We start from the raw sequence: 20,423 nt of genomic DNA on the forward strand, positions 1-20,423 counted from the left end.
ACACAAAAATACTAAGTAAGAAAAGCATTTTTTTGCAGTGTAGGACTTGTCCCCCTCAATGTCTATGAACATATATACAGCCCTGGAGTTACTTGACTATCCAATATGAAAAAAGTAGGCTCTACTGACATTGAAAAATATCAATAACTGTCTCTAGTATAATGAACAGACACAATTCAAGTTAAGACATTTTAATGACACCAGAAAGAACTCGAGGAGAAAAGGGATCAAAAGGGTTCCTCAGCAACAATGTAGAGAAGGATTCTTCCTGGCAACCTGTAACAGAGTGAAAAATATTGAGAAAAAGCAGTTAGGACTAAAGCTAAGAATTGTCATTACACTGGATAATATAATTAAAAATCTAACAACAATCAAAGGTACATCAGCTGGCAAACCATTTAATAGTTTAATAGTTTATTTAAAGGGAATGATTGTGGTGGGTAGTTTGCTCAAACTGTGGCAGCGATACAGCGAATAGTTGTTCTAAAAGACGGCGCCGTCCGCGGAGTGCTTTCAAAGGCCAGTGAAAGCATACTTTCAGTTAAGTTGTAAGTAGATGCTAACTGTTTCTCATGGGTTCGTATGGTATTTTAAACATTTACAGGGGTAAGTCTGTGATTTTATTGCCATCCGAATCCATAATGTCAGTGTTTTTTCTCACCCAACCTGCGTACATTTCTTAATTTCTTTTATAAAGAACACCTCTTTCTCACATAACGCAGTGAAGCAGCCCCTGCACGAGTGAATAATTGATTCTCGAGCCATCGATATCAGCAGATTCAGCAGCATGGCCACGGGCAGCACTGGGTAACGTCACACGTAAGAAGGAATATCTTTAGCAGCTTTCTAAGGTATGGTTCGGGGAACACGCCTATAAATGGTATACCTTTAGTTAAGTTATACCTTAAAGGGATAGTTCACTTTGAAATTAAATTTTGGTATGTTTTAGCTTACCTGAAGGGCATCCAAGATGTAGGTGTCTTTTTTTCCGCAGTAGTTTTAATTTTGATATTTTTAGGTCCAACCGTTCTTGTCTGTCAGTCATTTCATGCAGGTTTATGGATCCTTTCTCAAAGAGCATGCACAAAGTCCAAATTAAAACAATTCCCCATCGTCCAAATGAAACAATTCCCCATCGTAAGTACACTTTGATGGCCCAAGACACGAAACGAGCGGTATCTATACACTAGATGTCGCCTTCGCTATTGCAGTTCATTGGAACGAAACCGTAGCCAAGGCGACATCAGTGTATATATCTATACCCGCCCGCGCCGTCAGATCAGTTGGACGCGGCTTTGTTCAAGAGCTAACAACAATATAAATACTGTTCGTTTTCTCACACAAACCGCTCGTTTCGTGTCTTAGGCCATCAAAGTGTACTTACGATGGGGAATTGTTTAATTTGGACGATGGGGAATTGTTTTAATTTGGACTTTGTGCATGCTCTTTGAGAAAGGATCCATAAACCTGCATGAAATGACTGACAGACAAGAACGGTTGGACCTAAAAATATCAAAATTAAAACTACTGCGGAAAAAAAGACACCTACATCTTGGATGCCCTTCAGGTAAGCTAAAACATACCAAAATTTAATTTCAAAGTGAACTATCCCTTTAAGAGTCTTCGTAGCACTCTAAGAGACAACGTTATCGGGAAACCCAGACCAGGTGTTTATGAATGAGACACTGAATTAATTGGTTTTAAAAGTGTTTAAATTAATGATTCAATTCAGTATATTTTTTTTTAATAGACTGGAACATGTTATTCTGATGTATGTTATCATGATCTCCATTTTAAACAAAACAAAAACGATTTTAAACCAAATAGATTCTCAGTTTATCCTGAATTAGGGGCCGTTCACATATCGCATCTAAAAATGTGTGGAAAGTGCTCTCTCCTTTCTACAAGCACTTGCGCTCCCGTGGCGTCTGTCGTTGCTATGCAACCATGAACTGCGCTCTCCATGATGACGAGGAAGTATCAGCAAAGGATTAATTGATTTCTAGCCCTTGCATTAGCTTACTACTACTACTAAATATACTACTAGATATATTTATGGAGATGGGAAATAAAAACTCGCCCTGTACAGCTATGATCAGCTGTTCAGCCGAGTTTTCCATGTTGTTACGGAAAGGCCAAAGCTGATCGGTTAGTTTTTGTCACATGACCTGCGGTGCGCTTGTGGCATTCTGAAAAGTTGAGATGTTTTCATCTCGCTGTGGAAAAACGAGCACGCTGCATCGCATGCGCGTCACTTCTATTATGGTATTACCGGTGTTGTCACACTTTGACTACCTGGTGGGGAAATATCCGAACGTATGACTTACAGAAGGTACAATTAACTAAGAACGTTTCGGGAAACACGTATTAACGATAAGGTACAGCTTAAGGTATAACTTAGGAACGACGTAGCGTTATGAGGGTTTCGGGAAATCCAGCCATTATCATAATTAATAACGTGTTTCCTGAAACGTTCTTAGTGTTGCGCTTTTATTGAGCAGGTCATGCAATAACATAAATTAGTTATTTACACCAATAATGTGATGCGGATGCTGGGCAATCTGGTGAGTTTTGGAGGTGGAGCATTGAAGAGAGTGTGTGTTTGTTTGGGTTCATTCCAAATATCAACTATGTCCAACAGCGTTTTTGAAATATCGCTTACCCCACCTTAATATCTGGCAGTTTTGTGTCCATCTATAGTTGCCATCATCTGAAGTCTTCACAAGTGAGGCTGGATCCACACTGGATCTCGCTGTAATCTCTAGTGAACTTGCTGAGCATCCTGAGATAGATACAGGGAAGCAACAGGAGAAAGATTAGCATAGCTGCAGTTCATATTATTTCAGGCAAAAGATGATCATGTGCACTTTTTACTATTTCATCACATATTAACTGTAAAACAAGATTATGAGATGTGTTAATTGAATGCTTGGCTAAAGAGTTGTGTCTTTAGTCTAGATTTAAATTGGGAGAGTGTGTCTGAGCCCCGAACATTATCAGGAAGGTTATTTATGAAAGTAAAAAAGTAGCAAAACTCGAGAGCATAAAGATGTGAATTTGAGAACTTGTCCCCTGTAAAATACAAGTCCAAAGTTGAATTTAGAGATTTGCACTCGCAGAACGTGACTTAACGCATAGACAGTGATATTAAAATAAATGATAATTCTGTAAAACCATAATAATTAAAAATAGACTACTATGTACAGTTAAGCGTTTTCCTCACATAGAAAACTGGTAGAAAACCACTTTATGAGGTTTTTTAACATTAATATGAGTTCCCCTAGCCTGCCTATGGTCCCCCAGTGGCTAGAAATTGTGATAGGTGTAAACCAAGCCCTGGGTATCCTGCTACGCCTTTGAGAAAATGAAAGCCGGTAATAATCATAAATGTTTCTTGAGCGTCAAATCATCATATTAGAATGATTTCTGAAGGATCATATGAAGCTGTGATGCTGAAAATTCAGTTTTGATCACAGGAATTAATTACATTTTACAATATATTCACATAGAAAACAGTTATTTAAAATTTGTTATATTATTTCACAATATTATTGTTTTGAATGCTGTCTTGGTGAACATAAGAGACTTCTTTCAAAACATAATTTTTTTACCAACACAACTAGTGTATGTTTGACATTAGTGTATGTTTGAAGTTTTACTTACTAATCATATGGTTCATAGCGCCTTAGAGATGATGATCCGAGATGATGATCCGCCCAACTCTGCTACGGTGGAGGCCAGGGCATCAACATTGAAGGATCTAGAAACACAACAAACCATTTGTCACAGAGCCAACAATATTATTATATAATGCCAGGTTTATTACAAGTAAGAAGCTATAGCTAAGCTATATTATTATATATTATATTATATTATATTGAGCTATATTATATATAAGCTACAGCAGAAGTGAAATGCTTTTCTGAGATGAGTTTCTGAATCTATTTGACCTGCATCTGGGCATGGAGTACCTATGGCCTGAGGGAAGTAGCTTGAACTGGCAGGACAAAGGATGACTAGGGTCAGCTGCCCTCTTTGCCACTCTGTTGGAGTAAATGTGTGAGAGAGGGGGAAAGATTGCCTGCAATCTTGCTACACGTCCTAACAATACTCTCTAATCGATTTTTTGGTTTTTTGTAGACAAGGAACCAAACCAGCAGATAAAACAGAAGGTTAAAACAGACTCAATAAAACAAGAATAAAACATTCTCATCAAAGTGGGGTCAATGTTAAAATTCCTGTCTACGGTAAAAATGCATTTGCTGCTGGGCTTTGGCACAAACAGCATCAGTGTGTGATTCAAAACATAGCTTACTATCAATTATTGTGCCAAGGTACTTGTATTCTTGTATCTCAATAGGTTGGCCATCAATGATAGTGAGGGGAAAAGGGGGGGGCTCTGTTTCCTAAAATCAATAATTAATTCTTTAGTTTTGGATTTCCTACCTGGATTTCCTACTTCTCCGGCAGCAGCTTTCTTCAGAAATGTTGAAGTCGTGGAGCTTTAATTCCCTCTGTTATGGGTTATTTTGTTGCTGCTGAAATCACAGAACATTTTTTTTATCAATATTTGTTTACCATTGAGCTAGTTTCAACCAATTTCCTCACTCCATGTAAGTGACGTCACCGATTAGGCCTATACGTTTATGTTTACGTTTGTGTAAAATAAATTAGCTCACTTCCAGGTAAAACCTTTACAAAAACCTCTCATATACACATAATAGGCGATTAAAAGCCCAAACTTTCATAAACAAAAGCTCAACCGAGTTAACATTAACTTAGCTTAACTTAGCTTAACTTAACGTAGCTGCTAACTTACCTCTTCTGAAAACGGTTGAGATGCTAACGGACTTTTTCCGAAGACACAAAACCATGTCTATAAAAGTAATTATTCAACATAAGCGTATCAATTACAAGTAAGAGAAGTGTCAAGAACAGTTGTGTGTATTATCCGTGTGATATTGGAGATTAATATCACCTGAAAGCAGTGAAAACAACAGCGAGAGAGAGGGAGATTTCCTGCTTACCAGTCGCAGTGGTCCCGCGGCGTTTCCATGGCAACTCTGCGCCGCGGCCGCTCCAGTGTTTGAAAGGGACTTGAAAGTTCACGCGCACAACGCGACATCGGCCTCCCGTATAGTGGGCCGACCTAAAGCCGACGTAACGGAGCTGGGAAATAGAGCACTGACTGACAAGAGATCTGTCTACACCAGGCCGACGCCTTTGCGATGTTATAGGGAGGAAGGCCGACGCTCGATGTTGGGCCAACGTCGGCCCGACGTACGTGTGCTATCTGGGATGATTATGGCACTTCTTCATGTTCTAATACTGTGCACAGGGCGGCGAGGGCGCCCTCAGGCTATTGGTATGAATTCATAACACAGTATCAGAGTTATGCAAACGCTCATAATGATTACATCGACGCATTTGGGTATAAATTCAATAAATATTATTCCTGTCTATAGAAATCTGATGTGAACCTATGAGAATATATCAATATTTCTCCAAATCTGCACATTTTTGAGCTAAAGCCCTGAGGCACGTTGTTTTGTGTATCGCTGTCATGACGACGGCACGGGAGTTTTTTTATGAATGAAAGCGGCTGACGCGCATAATTCATATCAAAGGTATCGACTAATTTTTTCATTTCATAACTCCTGAAACAAATTAAGAAATAACTGTCGCTATAAGTTTCTCAGAATACAATAGTGGTCAAATTCTGAAACTTGAGTCTTATATCTTTTTAATGATGTATAGTTTGTCAAGGTATAACATTAAATCTGATAGTAACTTTGAACTATATATAAATAAAACCGCTTCAGTGCGTCCGCGCTCTGGCAACGGTTAACAGGTTAACACAGTTTGTGCTTGTTATATTAGACATTGGGCGCGAGTTTAGTTGTAAAGCGCGTTTGACACGTGTGGGTGATTTTTAGTTTCACTTTCTCTGGCAGCGCAATCTCAAACACAGCCTAAATATCTTGCCCTTGTGGAGGATAAAATTCGCTCTTCAAACCAATTTACATCAAGTAGAAAACACGAAGATATCATAAAGAGATCGATATCTTCGTGTTTTCCTGCTCGTGTCCCACATCCCGCTCAAAGCGCAGAGTGCATCGCGTCTTTGTGTGGAAATATAAAACGAGTTTTTTTTTTTTTTTTATAACCCCCCGAATATTAAAATTTAATATTATTTTTTAATAATAATACCGTGGTGGTAAAAAAAACCTGCCACCGTCACAGCCCTAAATATAGGCCTACTAAATAGCCTATAATAAGATAGCCTTGTTTGAAATTATATATTGACTGGGTTAAATAGAATCGCATTACTAAAAAGAGACTAAAATACAATTTTCATTGACTAAAACTAGACTAAAATGTCATCAGTTTTCGTCGACTAAAACTAGACTAAAATGTCATCAGTTTTCGTTGACTAAAAGTAGACTAAAATGTCATCAGTTTTCGTCGACTAAAACTTGACTAGACTAAAAAGAGTATGAATGTGACTAAAACTAATAAAAACTAAAATGACAGCCTGACACAAAGACTAGACTAAAACTAAAATTAAAACAGGCCGCCAAAAACAACACTAGCGACTACAGCGTCTCACGGTCACCCAGTTGCCCTGCTGCACGGGCTCTACAGCCGGAACCGAACAATGTACAGAGTTCAATAAGCTAGTCGCATCCAAAGCAGTATCTAAAGCCCTTGCATTCTTACTATCCTCGATTAAAGTTTGGATGTGTGTCTCTAGTTCTGAAATCTTCTCCGTCAGCCTGACTATCTCCCTGCATTTATCACATGTAAAGCCCTGATAGGCTAGAGAAGGCTATACTATACATGTGACATGAAGTGCAAGTGACAATAATAGGAGAAGACATGACTCACCGTGTTTGTTGACTGATCCTTCTCACCACAGTTGTTTGATGGACTCGAAAAGGCGCGAGCGCGCGCGAGCGCGCGCGAGAAAAAAACAAACACGGATGACAGATTAACAGGCTAGCGGAAGGCTAGTGCGTTTTTGCGAGCGATATTGATTTAGATTAATGCTAGCGAAGTCAGATCAATGTGACAGACAAAATTAGATAATATCAGATATCTGATTTTAGTAATCTGTATTTTATTATACAACCAACGGTCAATGTAACCCCATCTGTATCATGTCTCCTATCTCATTAGTTCTCATTTAATGACTCACACTTTAGTGTACTGTACATCACCTTCTCTTAGAATGCAGTGTGTGTTTGTTATATCTAGCTGAGCATTAATGGACACAAACAGGAAGGCAGATGTCTAACCACACTTGAGATAGTGTCATAAATCCTCCCCACAGAGGAATCTCCCGCTTGGAAATTCCCCCTTTCTTATTGGTTGAGCCAACCCTGAAAGGGTGGACCTTTCTCAGGTTTTAAATGGTCGCTATACAAGCTCTTCCTCCTCTTCTTCTGGCCTTCACTGCTGCTTCTTCAGGTTGATGTCTGTGGGGACCCCCACCGGGGCCCATGGGTTCCATTCTGTCACTCACCATTTTACCTATGCATGTATGTATGTGTGTTTAGATTAGTTATGTTTGTGATTTAGTTAATAAAACTTGTGCACAATACGTATTTGATTATGATTCTCTGCTTGCAACAAAGTTTATTTTACAATCTTGATCTTGTTACATGCTCTAAGCGCTGTACATGCTAAGAAATAATTATTTTTCGGTGGCCATAAAAGATAAGCTTTTCTTAGAATAAATGAATAATCAAAAGAGTTAATTGGACGAACTGATTAATTGATTGTAATATTAATTTAGCTACATCAAGTTTAATCCAGTTAACTGACCCAAATATTAATAATTAATTATAACAAGTTATGAGTTATTATTAATATTTACCCTTTGAGCTAACTCGTTACATTGTATATCAAGCAGGGACATGTTTGTGGGCATTTTGTTTTGTGATTTCACCGAAATTAATAGAGTGTCTCCGCAACGGTGTTAAGCCTTGTTTATACTTTTGCCTGGCTCCGCAGCGCGAGTCTCCGCAGACTGCGGGTGCACCTCCCCAAACGGATGAGGCATTTATACTCAACGTGCTCGCCGTTGTATTATTCTGTGAAACAACAGGGGACGACTCAAGTAATTGTCCTCTTAACCATCAGGAATCAACGGTGAGAAGAAGAAAGGTCCACATGTGACAATGTTTATTTTAGTACATCACCACCAATACCACACTACAAAAAGAATTGTGTAAAATCCATTATTACTTGTGACATTAGAACAAAATATGTGGATATAAAAACATGTATGTAGGCTATACAACTAAACTAACGATCTCTTAAATATTTTCTAATTTCACTAAACATTTCATTAAGTTTCGTGGACATTTTATAAAACATGGACCTTTATTTTTATTAAAATGGCTTATGTCAGCTAATTTAAGACGCACAAACTGGGTCCCGGTGCTGTGAGACGTACATGCTTGGCCAGATTCGTCTCGAAGTCGTGCATCTTCGGATGCGGAGCCACACGCGCTGTTACAAAATATAAAGCTAGGTTTATACTTGCCACGTCCGCACGAGCGCGAAGGTGCGTGCGGCAAAAATGACGTCATTGCGGTGTGGGCCGGTCATGAGCGTTGGGTGCGCAAGACACCATTTCGCTTGGCGGTGTGCACAGCTTATATTTTGTAACAGAAGAATATATTATAATATATAAGCTTATATTTTATCGGAACAGAAGAGCAGTGTTTTGTCCCGCGACTACTAGTGTTGCTTTCGTCAACGAAAATTATGACGAAATATTGTCGTCAACGAACCGTTATCACCTGACGAAAACGAGACGAGACTAGACGTAAATGCATGGTCATGTGACGATGACTAAAATACATGTATAATGCAATATCGTTGACGAATAAAAACGAGACTAAATGTGGTTTAAAAAATAAAAACTATGCTAAAATGTCTCTTCATTTTCGTTGACCAAAACGAGACGAGACGAAATGTAACGTCACGACGAATGAGAGAGTTGTGCGTGAACCCATAGCTTTGTCGGCTTTAAATTCTGGATTGCGATCTGGTCACCCGATTATCAGCGAATTTAACCATATATTACTCCATTAGTTATTCTATTAAAATGTCTCATTGATATATTTGACACATTCATAATCATTACTTTTGCTGGTTCTTTGTGACAGCTGTTATGTGCGTTATTGGCAGCGTCTCTTGTTACATGAACACGTCACCGCATTAGCGCCAGAACATGGAGATTTTATTTTAGAGTATAATCGCACAACCTATTCGATATTTTATAATTAAATAAACTAATCGAATATCCAAAAATCGTGACTCATCCCTGCATGGAATCTCTTGTTTCTTTTCCCAAATCTTCACTCACGTCACGTCTCACCCATTTTCTAAAGGTAGCCTATTATAAACGTTTCTTGGTTCACTTTTAATTAAGCCTATTATATTCGTATTCTTTACTGTGGTAAAGTAGAAAAACGCTGTAGGACAGATAGCCTACATTTGTACTTGCATGTCAAATTCTTTTTAACACAGTTTGTGCTTGTTATATTAGACATTGGGCGCGAGTTTAGTTGTAAAGCGCGTTTGACACGTGTGGGTGATTTTTAGTTTCACTTTCTCTGGCAGCGCAATCTCAAACACAGCCTAAATATCTTGCCCTTGTGGAGGATAAAATTCGCTCTTCAAACCAATTTACATCAAGTAGAAAACACGAAGATATCATAAAGAGATCGATATCTTCGTGTTTTCCTGCTCGTGTCCCACATCCCGCTCAAAGCGCAGAGTGCATCGCGTCTTTGTGTGGAAATATAAAACGAGTTTTTTTTTTTTTTTTATAACCCCCCGAATATTAAAATTTAATATTATTTTTTAATAATAATACCGTGGTGGTAAAAAAAACCTGCCACCGTCACAGCCCTAAATATAGGCCTACTAAATAGCCTATAATAAGATAGCCTTGTTTGAAATTATATATTGACTGGGTTAAATAGAATCGCATTACTAAAAAGAGACTAAAATACAATTTTCATTGACTAAAACTAGACTAAAATGTCATCAGTTTTCGTCGACTAAAACTAGACTAAAATGTCATCAGTTTTCGTTGACTAAAAGTAGACTAAAATGTCATCAGTTTTCGTCGACTAAAACTTGACTAGACTAAAAAGAGTATGAATGTGACTAAAACTAATAAAAACTAAAATGACAGCCTGACACAAAGACTAGACTAAAACTAAAATTAAAACAGGCCGCCAAAAACAACACTAGCGACTACAGCGTCTCACGGTCACCCAGTTGCCCTGCTGCACGGGCTCTACAGCCGGAACCGAACAATGTACAGAGTTCAATAAGCTAGTCGCATCCAAAGCAGTATCTAAAGCCCTTGCATTCTTACTATCCTCGATTAAAGTTTGGATGTGTGTCTCTAGTTCTGAAATCTTCTCCGTCAGCCTGACTATCTCCCTGCATTTATCACATGTAAAGCCCTGATAGGCTAGAGAAGGCTATACTATACATGTGACATGAAGTGCAAGTGACAATAATAGGAGAAGACATGACTCACCGTGTTTGTTGACTGATCCTTCTCACCACAGTTGTTTGATGGACTCGAAAAGGCGCGAGCGCGCGCGAGCGCGCGCGAGAAAAAAACAAACACGGATGACAGATTAACAGGCTAGCGGAAGGCTAGTGCGTTTTTGCGAGCGATATTGATTTAGATTAATGCTAGCGAAGTCAGATCAATGTGACAGACAAAATTAGATAATATCAGATATCTGGTTGATGAGTACGATATATTTAGCGATATAAACAACAAGGAATGATAGTAAATAGAGATTCAAAACGGAAAGCTATACGGAGCTTACAGACGCAAATCACACGGCAGTAAGACAGCGAGGCAGACCGGGAGCACATAGCACAAGCACATACAAGTCAAGTCAAGTCACCTCCATTTATATAGCGCTTTTAACAATATAGATTGTTTCAAAGCAGCTTTACAGTGATAATAGGAAATTATAGTAACATAGATTGTGTTGGCTTTACAGCAGCTCTAGAATAAAGTTATTGTCCAGCTAAAGTTAGTTTTGATTGATTTATAGGACATTCTGCACTTCCGTTGCAAAGATCATTAGTTATTAACTTAGGGGCCGCTAACACGACACCGTTCTAAAAGAAAACCCTCAACACGCTCCGGCCCGCTCATCCGCACAAAACAGTGCCTGGTGGCTCGAGAACACAAACCCTGAAATAAAAAATAAAAAAAAGGTTATCTCTGTGCAAACCTCAAAAACGCAAACCCGCATAAACACAGACGGCGTGCACATGCGCATCACCTGTTTAGTCCATAGGTATGCGCATTTGAATATACTGTATATGTGCTCAGGCATGTAGTCCTTCTTTACAAACCAAACCTCAACAAACTACTTGTCTGGCCTAAAACATTTATAATACAGAATTATTTATCGCTTCCGCGGACTGCGGTAAACCTTGGGATAAACAGAGAGACTAATATTAGTGTAGACGCCATCCTTCTTATGATGTAACAAGTACATCAGGATTTATGGGAAGTGTTCCTGTTTCCAGCTGACTTAATCTATGCAGCCTAACATTGAATTATAGATTTGTTTTTAGTCTAGATTTGAACTGACAGAGTGTGTCTGCTTCCCGGACAATGTTAGCAAGACTGTTCCAAAGTTTTGTGAAACAGCTGCTCGGCGGTGACCTGACCCCGAAATATAACAACCTTTTAAACGGAGGCACGTCACCCCACAAGATACACTCAATCCTTTGAAAAAACATGTGTACTCACCTATTTGAGTCGTGTCCGACAAGCCTTTCGCTGAGCAAAATCTTTGACAATGTCCTTACTTGTTACAGATCTGTAACAGATCCTGCACAACATTTTCCATCACTCTCCTCTGTTCGCCCCTGCACGTCATACCTGATCACACACACCTGCACCACATCTTTACACTCATCACTCCAACTACTTAAGGACTCACTTCACCACTGTTCACTGTCTGGTCTCGTTCGTTGGTTGGAAGGAGGACTACTCACCTTTCCTCCTACGAGCTACCTGACTTCTCCAGCGTTCTCCAAGTCTCCAGGGTTCTCCAAGTCTCCAGCATTCTCCAATGTTTGCGATCCTGTATCTCATCTCTCCACGTCTCCATCGATCCACCACCATCCCTTTAAGAAGACACATTCCTTTCACTGCCAGCACACCACTCTCCAATCCAGCATTGCACTTCCCACTCACCTGCTTCCCGTTCACCAGCCCTGTTGTTGTCAATAAACTTCCTGTTTGAGTCTCATTCCGTAATAGAAGACCGGACCTATACCGACAGACAACAATATGGGCATCCTCCTCAGTCCCCTAGACCCTGCTGATCTGCTTCTTGCCATCTCCCAGGACCACCGCCAGAATGAGACTTACACAGAGGAGTACCTCCACCTGGAAAGAGGCAACCCTCAAATCCATCTTTTGGATGGGGCTGGACGATCCACTCTTCAGGTGATTCCCATCTACTGCCACCACATGTTCCTTGAGGGAATACATCGAGAACATCCTGTGGGTGAGTGGATTGGCATATACCCTCAATACTGGCTTTGTCCTGGTCCCCTGAGCTGCCGTCTCTGCCATGGCCGCCTGAAGGGTTGTCTCCGCCTTGGCTACCGTAAGGGTCATCTCCGCCATGGCCGCCTGAGCTGCCGGCTCCACCCTGGTCACCTGGTAGTCCGGCATTACACTGGAGTCTGCACCCACCTGCTTACACCAGTCACCTGGAGTCTCCAGGGCGACTCCAAATAGTAGCAGGGCAATGCACACCTCACCCTAGGTGGATGTTATGGAGTGATGATTCACAATCATCATCTTGGCAAGTTGGTAGATTAGGACTGCTGAGCAATTTCTGCTCTAAAACAGGCCCTGGATGACAGTAGTTGTGCTGACTGGAAGCGTAAAACGTACAACGTCCCTGTTGTAGTGGTCATACAGACGTTTTGCCTTGACATACAGTTCATCATCACCTGCGAGCTGAAGGGTCATGGGGTCTAGGGCCTCAAACATGCCAGAGGTTGCTCACATACTGTTGAATCTTTGAGAGAGCAGGTTGATTATTGTGTCCAGATTAGCATTAAAAATGTTGACTCTCACATTTTCAAAAGTTGTCCGAGATCCCCTTTTTTCTCCAAGTGTCTGTGCTGTCATCTTTGCCTGGTCAAAAGCGCCACAATACTCAGACAAACTCTGAATGGCATTGTGCAGCAGAGTTTTTTTCTCCAGAACCATTTGAAAAATTAAAGTGAATTTCCCCTTTTTTTTCTTTATTCTTGCTGCTTCACAACCCTCTTGTTTCTTGTCACTTGTCAGAAATATTTTTGTCAGTGCTTTTATTATGTCCACATATCTGTACCTTATAGCAACAATGGATTTATATCTAGAGGAGAAGCAGGTTGGACATAGTCGCTTCAGTGTTACACCCGAGTGAGCTGAGGAATCGATCATGCCAGTGAGCATGGCCCACCTATTAATACTGTGGGCAAAAAGCGTATACAAGTATTCAATGGTATCATAGAACTGTGCCACTTCTGGAATGTTTTTTACTGCATCATATCAGGTAATGTGCCGCACAGTGTACATGCGTCGCAGGTGGCTCTTTTTTCCTGATCCTGGCCTGCACTCCCACATAGACACCACTCATATTGGCCACTCTGTTGTATCCCTGCCCACGACATTTAGAAATATCATTTTTCGTAATGCTGTTGAGGATTTTGTTTTCCAGTTCACTTGAAGATGTGACGTTTTCTCAAATCCGAGAAAAGCTTTAGTTACTTTGAAATCGATAGCTATGTCCACTGGGTTCCTCACTATGGTGACATATCTGCACACTTGACTAAGTTGGTCTCGCTTGGACAGGTCTTATGTGGTATCCATAATAATTGAAAAAAAAAAATATAGTGCTTGGTTAATTTCCGCCGTAATCTCCTGCTGAACACGCTGTGACAAAATATAAATGAGCTCATTTTGGATAGAGGGGCTTAGGTATTTAATTGATCCCTTGGGCAGTTTGATCAGCTCTTGCAGCACATGGGCAAAGGTTGCCAGCAGCTCAATAATGGCAAGGAAATTCCTACTGTTTGGCAATCCCAAACGGAACGCAAGGTTGCTCCAAAATGTGCCATTAAAGGATTAGTTCACTTTTAAAAAAACTTTTGCTGATAATTTACTCACCTCCATGTCATCCAAGATGTCCATGTCTTTCTTTACAGAGCAAGGCGAGCATTTGTGCTTATAAAACTTAAACTTTTTTATTTATTTTTTAAATGACCGATCGTTTCGCTAGATAAGACCCTTATTCATCATCTGGTATCGTCTTTTGTTGTTTTGTAGTAAAATAACTCTGAAAAACAACATTTCACTCACATATCTTTAAATGTACACCTAACACAAAAGCCTAACATTATGATTATTTACACCATTAGCTAGCTTGCTCCTAAGGCTAGACTACCTGCTACATGAGGGCAGCGGTGTAGTTGGTGAAGCATGCTGAACTGATAACGAAGTACAAACATGGCTGCTGGGAGGGGACTTGGGCTGGTATTGGTAAATAAGAATATTGGTAAAAGATCCAAAAGAATATAATTTTGGGAGCTTTGCAAACTTCTCCTCCTGTTCTTTCCTCTCCTGTCTCTTCATGCAAACACTTTTATGTTTGAATGGCATGGCTACTAGCTTAGGTCTGCTCAGCTAATGAGTCAGATTTTGCATTTAACCTAGCTGCCGGAGTATTGTCATCATGTCACATGATCAAAAAGAGACTTAAGATTGGGCAATGAATGGACCCTAGAATTTTTTTTTTATATATCTCATTTATAATGCTACTTTGTGTCATATTACCTTGGCAGTAAATAAAATAAATAAATAAAAAATTAGCGCTGCTGTGAGGGTGTTTGGCATATTTGACATCTTTTCTCCAACAGTTACCATTTAACATACCCATTCATTTCCAAGGAGTTTGCTTTTTTTATTTGACCATGTTCGTGTACGGAGTCTCGTGTGAATGATTAAGTCAGCAGGACTCATCGGTGGCATCTGGTTCCTGTAAAAATCTGTGAACATGCTGATATCAGGAGCAAGGCTGCACAATTTGGGGAAGAAAATCTATTTGTGATTTTTCTGGTTAATATTTCAATTTAAAATTCACAAAATATAAATATAAAAAACACCAGGTTCCCTTTCAGTCACTCATGTTAGACATAGTCGACGTAATTACTGATTAGGATCACGCTTAGGGAGCCTGTCATCTTTGAGCATTGTTAAAACGAGCCAATGCACACATTGGCATGCATGAATTGCATCACGTCCCCCGCCCCGCAGCGCGGGTATAAACACGGAAACGGATGCACGCAATTCGTCTTTCACTTCGGAACCGATCGGTCTGCATGTCGATGTCTCTGAAGAGTGTTGTTATACTACAACGAGCGAGTGTGTCGTTGCTTCTTCAGGAAGTCTCTCCCGGTGCTGGTGGTTCTACAGCGCGAGTGCAGCAGTGGTCGTGAGCTTTCTGAGCTCTCAACTGCTGTTTTAACAGCATCACATTTCTGTTTGTGTTTGTTTGTCTGACGGCCGGTTGAGGGCAAAAAGAGTGAGTGCTTCACTGGTACAGGCTGCACCATCCCTGTCAGTGTTGCCGCGATCATTCCCCTGTGTGCTCCAGCACTGGTGAGAGGTTTTTCATTTCCTGAAAGAGCAACACGGGTGTGTTTGCGTCTTTTTCAAGATGTCATTCCGCCCATGGGTTTCTGGATGCGGTCGTTCCCTGTCCCCCTCTGACGGTCACAATTGTTGCTTCACGTGTTTGGGTTTATAGCACGCTGAAGCAGCTTTTGTGGACGGCTCATGTTCCCTCTGTGGGAATATGACTGTCTCGGTGTTGAGATCGAGACTCGCCTTCGTCTGCGAAGGTGGAGTCCCCGTTACCCCCCCGGGGGGCCGTGTAGGATGGGTGATCGGAGAACAGTGATGGAGTTTCCGCCCGGTAACCATTCCCTATGGGCTCCTCACTCCTCCATCACACCACAGCCGGTGGAGCCCCCTGTTGAGCGTGCTGGTCCCTCTGTAATGGACCGACCAGACGTCTCATTCATGGTCCCTCCAGAGGACAGGATGCCGATTGCAACATCGGAGGGTGAGCTGACCTTTGGAGATGACGATTCGGCTGCGTTATCCCCTTCGGGGGGTGTAACGTTACCCGAGCCAGATCCACAGTTGTCAGTTATGCTGAAACGGGCCGCCGAGGCTGTCGGGCTCGAGTGGAATCCTCCACCATGTCCCGCTCAGTCTCGGTTGGATGATTGGTTTCTCTGGGCGGGCCGCGCTGGTTCTCAGCCCGCCGCCCCAGTACCTTTCTTTCCCGAAGTGCATGGAGAGCTTACTAGGTCGTGGACGGCACCTTTTACTGCCAGAAACTGCCTGGATAGCTCTTCCCCCCTCACTACCCTTGATGGAGGAGCGGTGAAGGGTTACGAGGCTATCCCTCCAGTGGAGCGTTCTGTCGTGGCACACCTGTGTCCGGAGGCTGCTGCATCCTGGACGGGGGATCCTCGTCTCGCCACTCAGGCCTGTGGGCTCTCATCTGTTCTTACAGACAGAGCTTAAAGAGCCTGTGGGCAAGCCGCCTCCTCTTTTGCATGCCATGGCGTTGCTACAGGTCTATCAGGCAGCCTAGACAGTGCGCTCATGAGTGAGCTCCGCTCCGCCTGCTCGTCGCTGAGGGCGTCCCCCTCCCCCTGACTGTCCTGCTAGGCCACCACAGCAGCCTTCACCCAGGCCTCAGTGGAGAGCAAGCTGCAGGCAGGCCGCCCAGCCTGTGTCAGACACTGCCAAGCCAGGTGGAAAGTGTAAGACCAAACGTCCCTGACACAGGCCACCTAGGGATGGGGGAACGAGCTCTTCAGATGGTTACCGTTCTGCCGCTGGCTCTACGGAGTCCAGTGGTTCCCGAATTATCACAAGAGCAAATTCCTCGCTGCCCCACTCCGGGTACATCTGTGGTGCCTCTGGTCCCCCTGGCCCGGTTTGTGGAAGCCTGGAGTGTGCTTCCCAACCAGTCCAGCTGGCTCTTCCATACCATCAGACTCGGCTACACGATTCAGTTCACCCGGCATCTGCCCAAGTTCAGCGGCGTTCGTTACACTTCGGTGTTGAGCGAACATGCCCCTGTCATGCGCGCAGAGATCGCAGTCCCACTGGTGAAGGATGCGATATAGCCGGTTCCTCTACCCGATATGAAGACCGGCTTCTACAGCCCGTACGTCATTATACCCAAGAAAGGTGGTGGGTTACGGACAATCTTGGACCTGCGACTCTTGAATCGGGCCCTTCACAAGCTTCCGTTCAAGATGCTAACGCAGAAACTTATTTTCAAGTGCATCTGTCCCTGAGATTGGTTTGCAGCGATCGACCTGAAGGACACGTACTTTAATGTCTCCATCCTGCCGCGACACAGGCCATTCCTGCGTTTCGCATTCGAGGGTCGAGCATATCAGTACAAAGTCCTAACCTTCGGGCTGGCCCTGTCGCCCTGCGTCTTTTACGAAGGTCGCGGAGGCAGCAATTGCTCCCATGAGAGAGTGTGGGGTTCGTGTCCTCAACTATCTCGACGACTGGCTGATACTAACTCAGTCTCGGGAACAGTTGTGCGAACACAGGGATTTGTTGCTCCAACATATCAGCCAGTTGGGTCTTCGGGTCAACTGGGAAAAGAGCAAACTCGCCCCCGTGCAGAGGATCTCTTTTTTCGGTATGGAGCTGGACTCGGTCCAACAGACGGCACACCTCACAGAGGAATGTGTTCAGTCGGTGCTGACCTGCTTGAATACTGTCAAGAGCAGAACAGTGGTCCCACTGAAACTTTTTCAGAGGCTCCTGGGGCATATGGCAGCCACAGCCGCAGTAACGCCGCTCGGCTTTCTCCATAGGAGACCGCTTCAGCACTGGCTTCACGACCGAGTCCCGAGGTGGGTGTGGCACAGCGGCACGCACCGTGTGAATATCAACCCAGCCTGCCGCAAAACCCTCAGCCCGTGGTCAGACCATTCGTTTCTCCGGGCCGGAGTGCCCCTAGAACAAGTGTCCAGGCATGCTGTGGTCTCCACAGATGCTTCCAACACCGACTGGGGGGCCACGTACAACGGACATGCAGTGTCAGGGATTTAGACGGGCCCCCAACTGCATTAGTACATCAATTGCCTCGAGTTGCTTGCAGTACACCTTGCCTTGAGACGCCTCAAAACGCTGCTGCTCGGCAAGCATGTACTGGTCCATACGGACAGCACTGTGACCGTTGCGTACATCAACCATCAAGGTGGTCTACGCTCCCGTAGTATGTCGCAACTCGCCCGCCACCTCCTCCTATGGAGTCAGAAGCATCTGAGGTTGCTTCGTGCCACTCATATTCCCGGCCTGCTCAATCGTGCCGCCGACGAGCTCTCACGACAGCATGTGGTCTACAGAGAGTGGAGACTCCATCCCCAGATGGTCCAGCTGATCTGGGACCACTTCGGGGCCGCACAGATAGATCTGTTTGTCTCTCCGGACTCGTCCCATTGCCAGTTGTTTTACCCCCTGACCGAGGGGACCCTCGGCACGGATGCGCTGGCACACAGCTGGCCCCGGGACCTCCGCAAGTATATGTTTCCCCCAGTGAGCCTTCTTGCACAGACACTGTGCAAAGTCAGGGAGGAAGAGGAGCAGGTCTTGCTAGTTGCCCCTTATTGGCCCAACCGGACCTGGTTTTCCGAACTTACGCTCCTCTCGACAGCCCCTACCTGGCCCATTCCTCTGAGGGAGGACTTTCTCTCTCAGGGACGGGGCACCATATGGCACCCGCGTCCAGACCTCTGTAAACTCCATGTCTGGTCCTTGGACGGGACACGGAGGTTCTAGGTGATTTACCACAGTCAGTCGTAGACACCAATACTTCTGCGAGAGCGCTCTGAAATGGAACCTATTCGTTGAATGGTGTTCTTCTCACCGAGAAGACCCCCGAAGGTGCTGCCGGTGCCGTGCTTTCTTTCCTGCAAGAGGGGTTGGAGCGAGGGCTGTCTCCCTCCACCCTCAAAGTGTATGTTGCCTCTATTTCCACGCATCACGATGCAGTGGATGGGAGATCCGTGGGGAAGCATGACCTGATCGTCAGGTTCCTGAGGGCGGTGAGGAGACTGAATCCGCCTCACGCCCCCTCTATACCCTCTTGGGATTTATCTCTGGTGATAACATCACTGCAGAGATCTCCCTTTAAGCAGAAGGGAAAGGCTGTCTCCAAGCAGAGTTTGACCCACTGGATAGTGGATGCCATCATCTTGGCGTATGAATCCCAAGATGCACTTTGTCCCCCGGGACTGTGAGCTCACTCCACTCGGAGTGTAGCCGCTTCCTGGGTGTTGGCGCAGGGTGCCTCGCTTACAGATGTTTGTAGAGCTGCGGGCTGGGCGACACCTATGTAACGTATTTTAGAGTGATTCTGACAGGTCAATTTAGCTCCAAGGAATTATTAATTAATTTATAGGGAATTTGAAAGAATCACATTACAACCGAGCAAATGACTCGTCCACGGTTCATTTGAACTGGCTGCAACTATCAGCTCTGCAACAGATATAAATATCCAAACTGTAGTGAAACACTATAGTTAGCAAGGTAACTTAGATCAGCAGTTTAAGACATTAAATTCGTAAGCACATAACACAAGTAACACTTCCCTTTGAAATACAAACAAGACTTTATTGATTATTCTAACACATAAAACTAATATCTAACATAAACACACGCACACACACATTCATAAGAGTTGCAGAAAGAAAGAGAGTGAGGAAAGAATGAGTTTTAAGAGATGATGAAATACCAAGTTTCTATGCACTTATAAGACCTGACCTGAACAAACCATCAAGCATTAATTTAACCCTTCTATCGTTTCTTAGGTGGGTTATTAAATCTATATCAAATACTCCAGTTCAGCTTAAGAGTCTGGAGGCTACTTGCGTGTCTTTGCTTTTGGGGATTCCCTTTGTCGGAGGGAAAGGGGTTTCCCGAGTTCGTTGGCTGGTCTCCTCGTGCTTGGGGCGGCCAATCACGTGGTGTGCTGGCGGTTGAATGGAAAGTCTTTGAAGCTGGAAAGCAGGCTTTGCAGTCAAATCGTGGACCGCAACTTTGCAGCGAAACTTAACTTAGAACCGAGACTCACAACGGAAAAGAAAAGAAAACTAAGAAAAGAAAGAAAATTGAGACGAGAGTAGTTAGATGGCTTGAATGAAGCTGTTTAACCCATGTTCTTCTGATCTTAATTTGGGTTCTTTCATCTGCTCGTTTACATGGTTACTAGTCTATCTTCATCTTCTGCCCTTCTGCCTTTGTTCTT

The 20,423-nt window shown here is 43.1% G+C and overlaps 1 protein-coding gene and 1 long non-coding RNA gene across 8 annotated transcripts in view; one reads left to right on the forward strand and one right to left on the reverse strand.

The window, feature by feature from the left end:
- gpr153 (G protein-coupled receptor 153) overlaps positions 1-20,423 on the forward strand; it is a 150,398-nt gene that overhangs the window by 99,290 nt on the left and 30,685 nt on the right. The gene's annotated exons all lie outside the window — the stretch shown is intronic.
- Positions 176-5,301, reverse strand: LOC311066303. 5 transcript variants are annotated; one of them, XR_014603051.1, is made up of 6 exons: positions 4,820-5,301; positions 4,447-4,538; positions 3,951-4,043; positions 3,664-3,760; positions 2,668-2,782; positions 176-276 (listed from the first exon to the last, which is right to left on the reverse strand). It is a non-coding gene; the product is annotated as an uncharacterized lncRNA (long non-coding RNA). The 5 variants fall into 5 exon arrangements; XR_014603053.1 differs by having other exon boundaries at positions 3,972-4,043; positions 4,447-5,301; XR_014603054.1 differs by having other exon boundaries at positions 4,447-5,301.

Source organism: Abramis brama, assembly GCF_963993115.1.
Source record: "Abramis brama genome assembly, chromosome: 16".
Lineage (NCBI taxonomy): Eukaryota > Metazoa > Chordata > Actinopteri > Cypriniformes > Leuciscidae > Abramis > Abramis brama.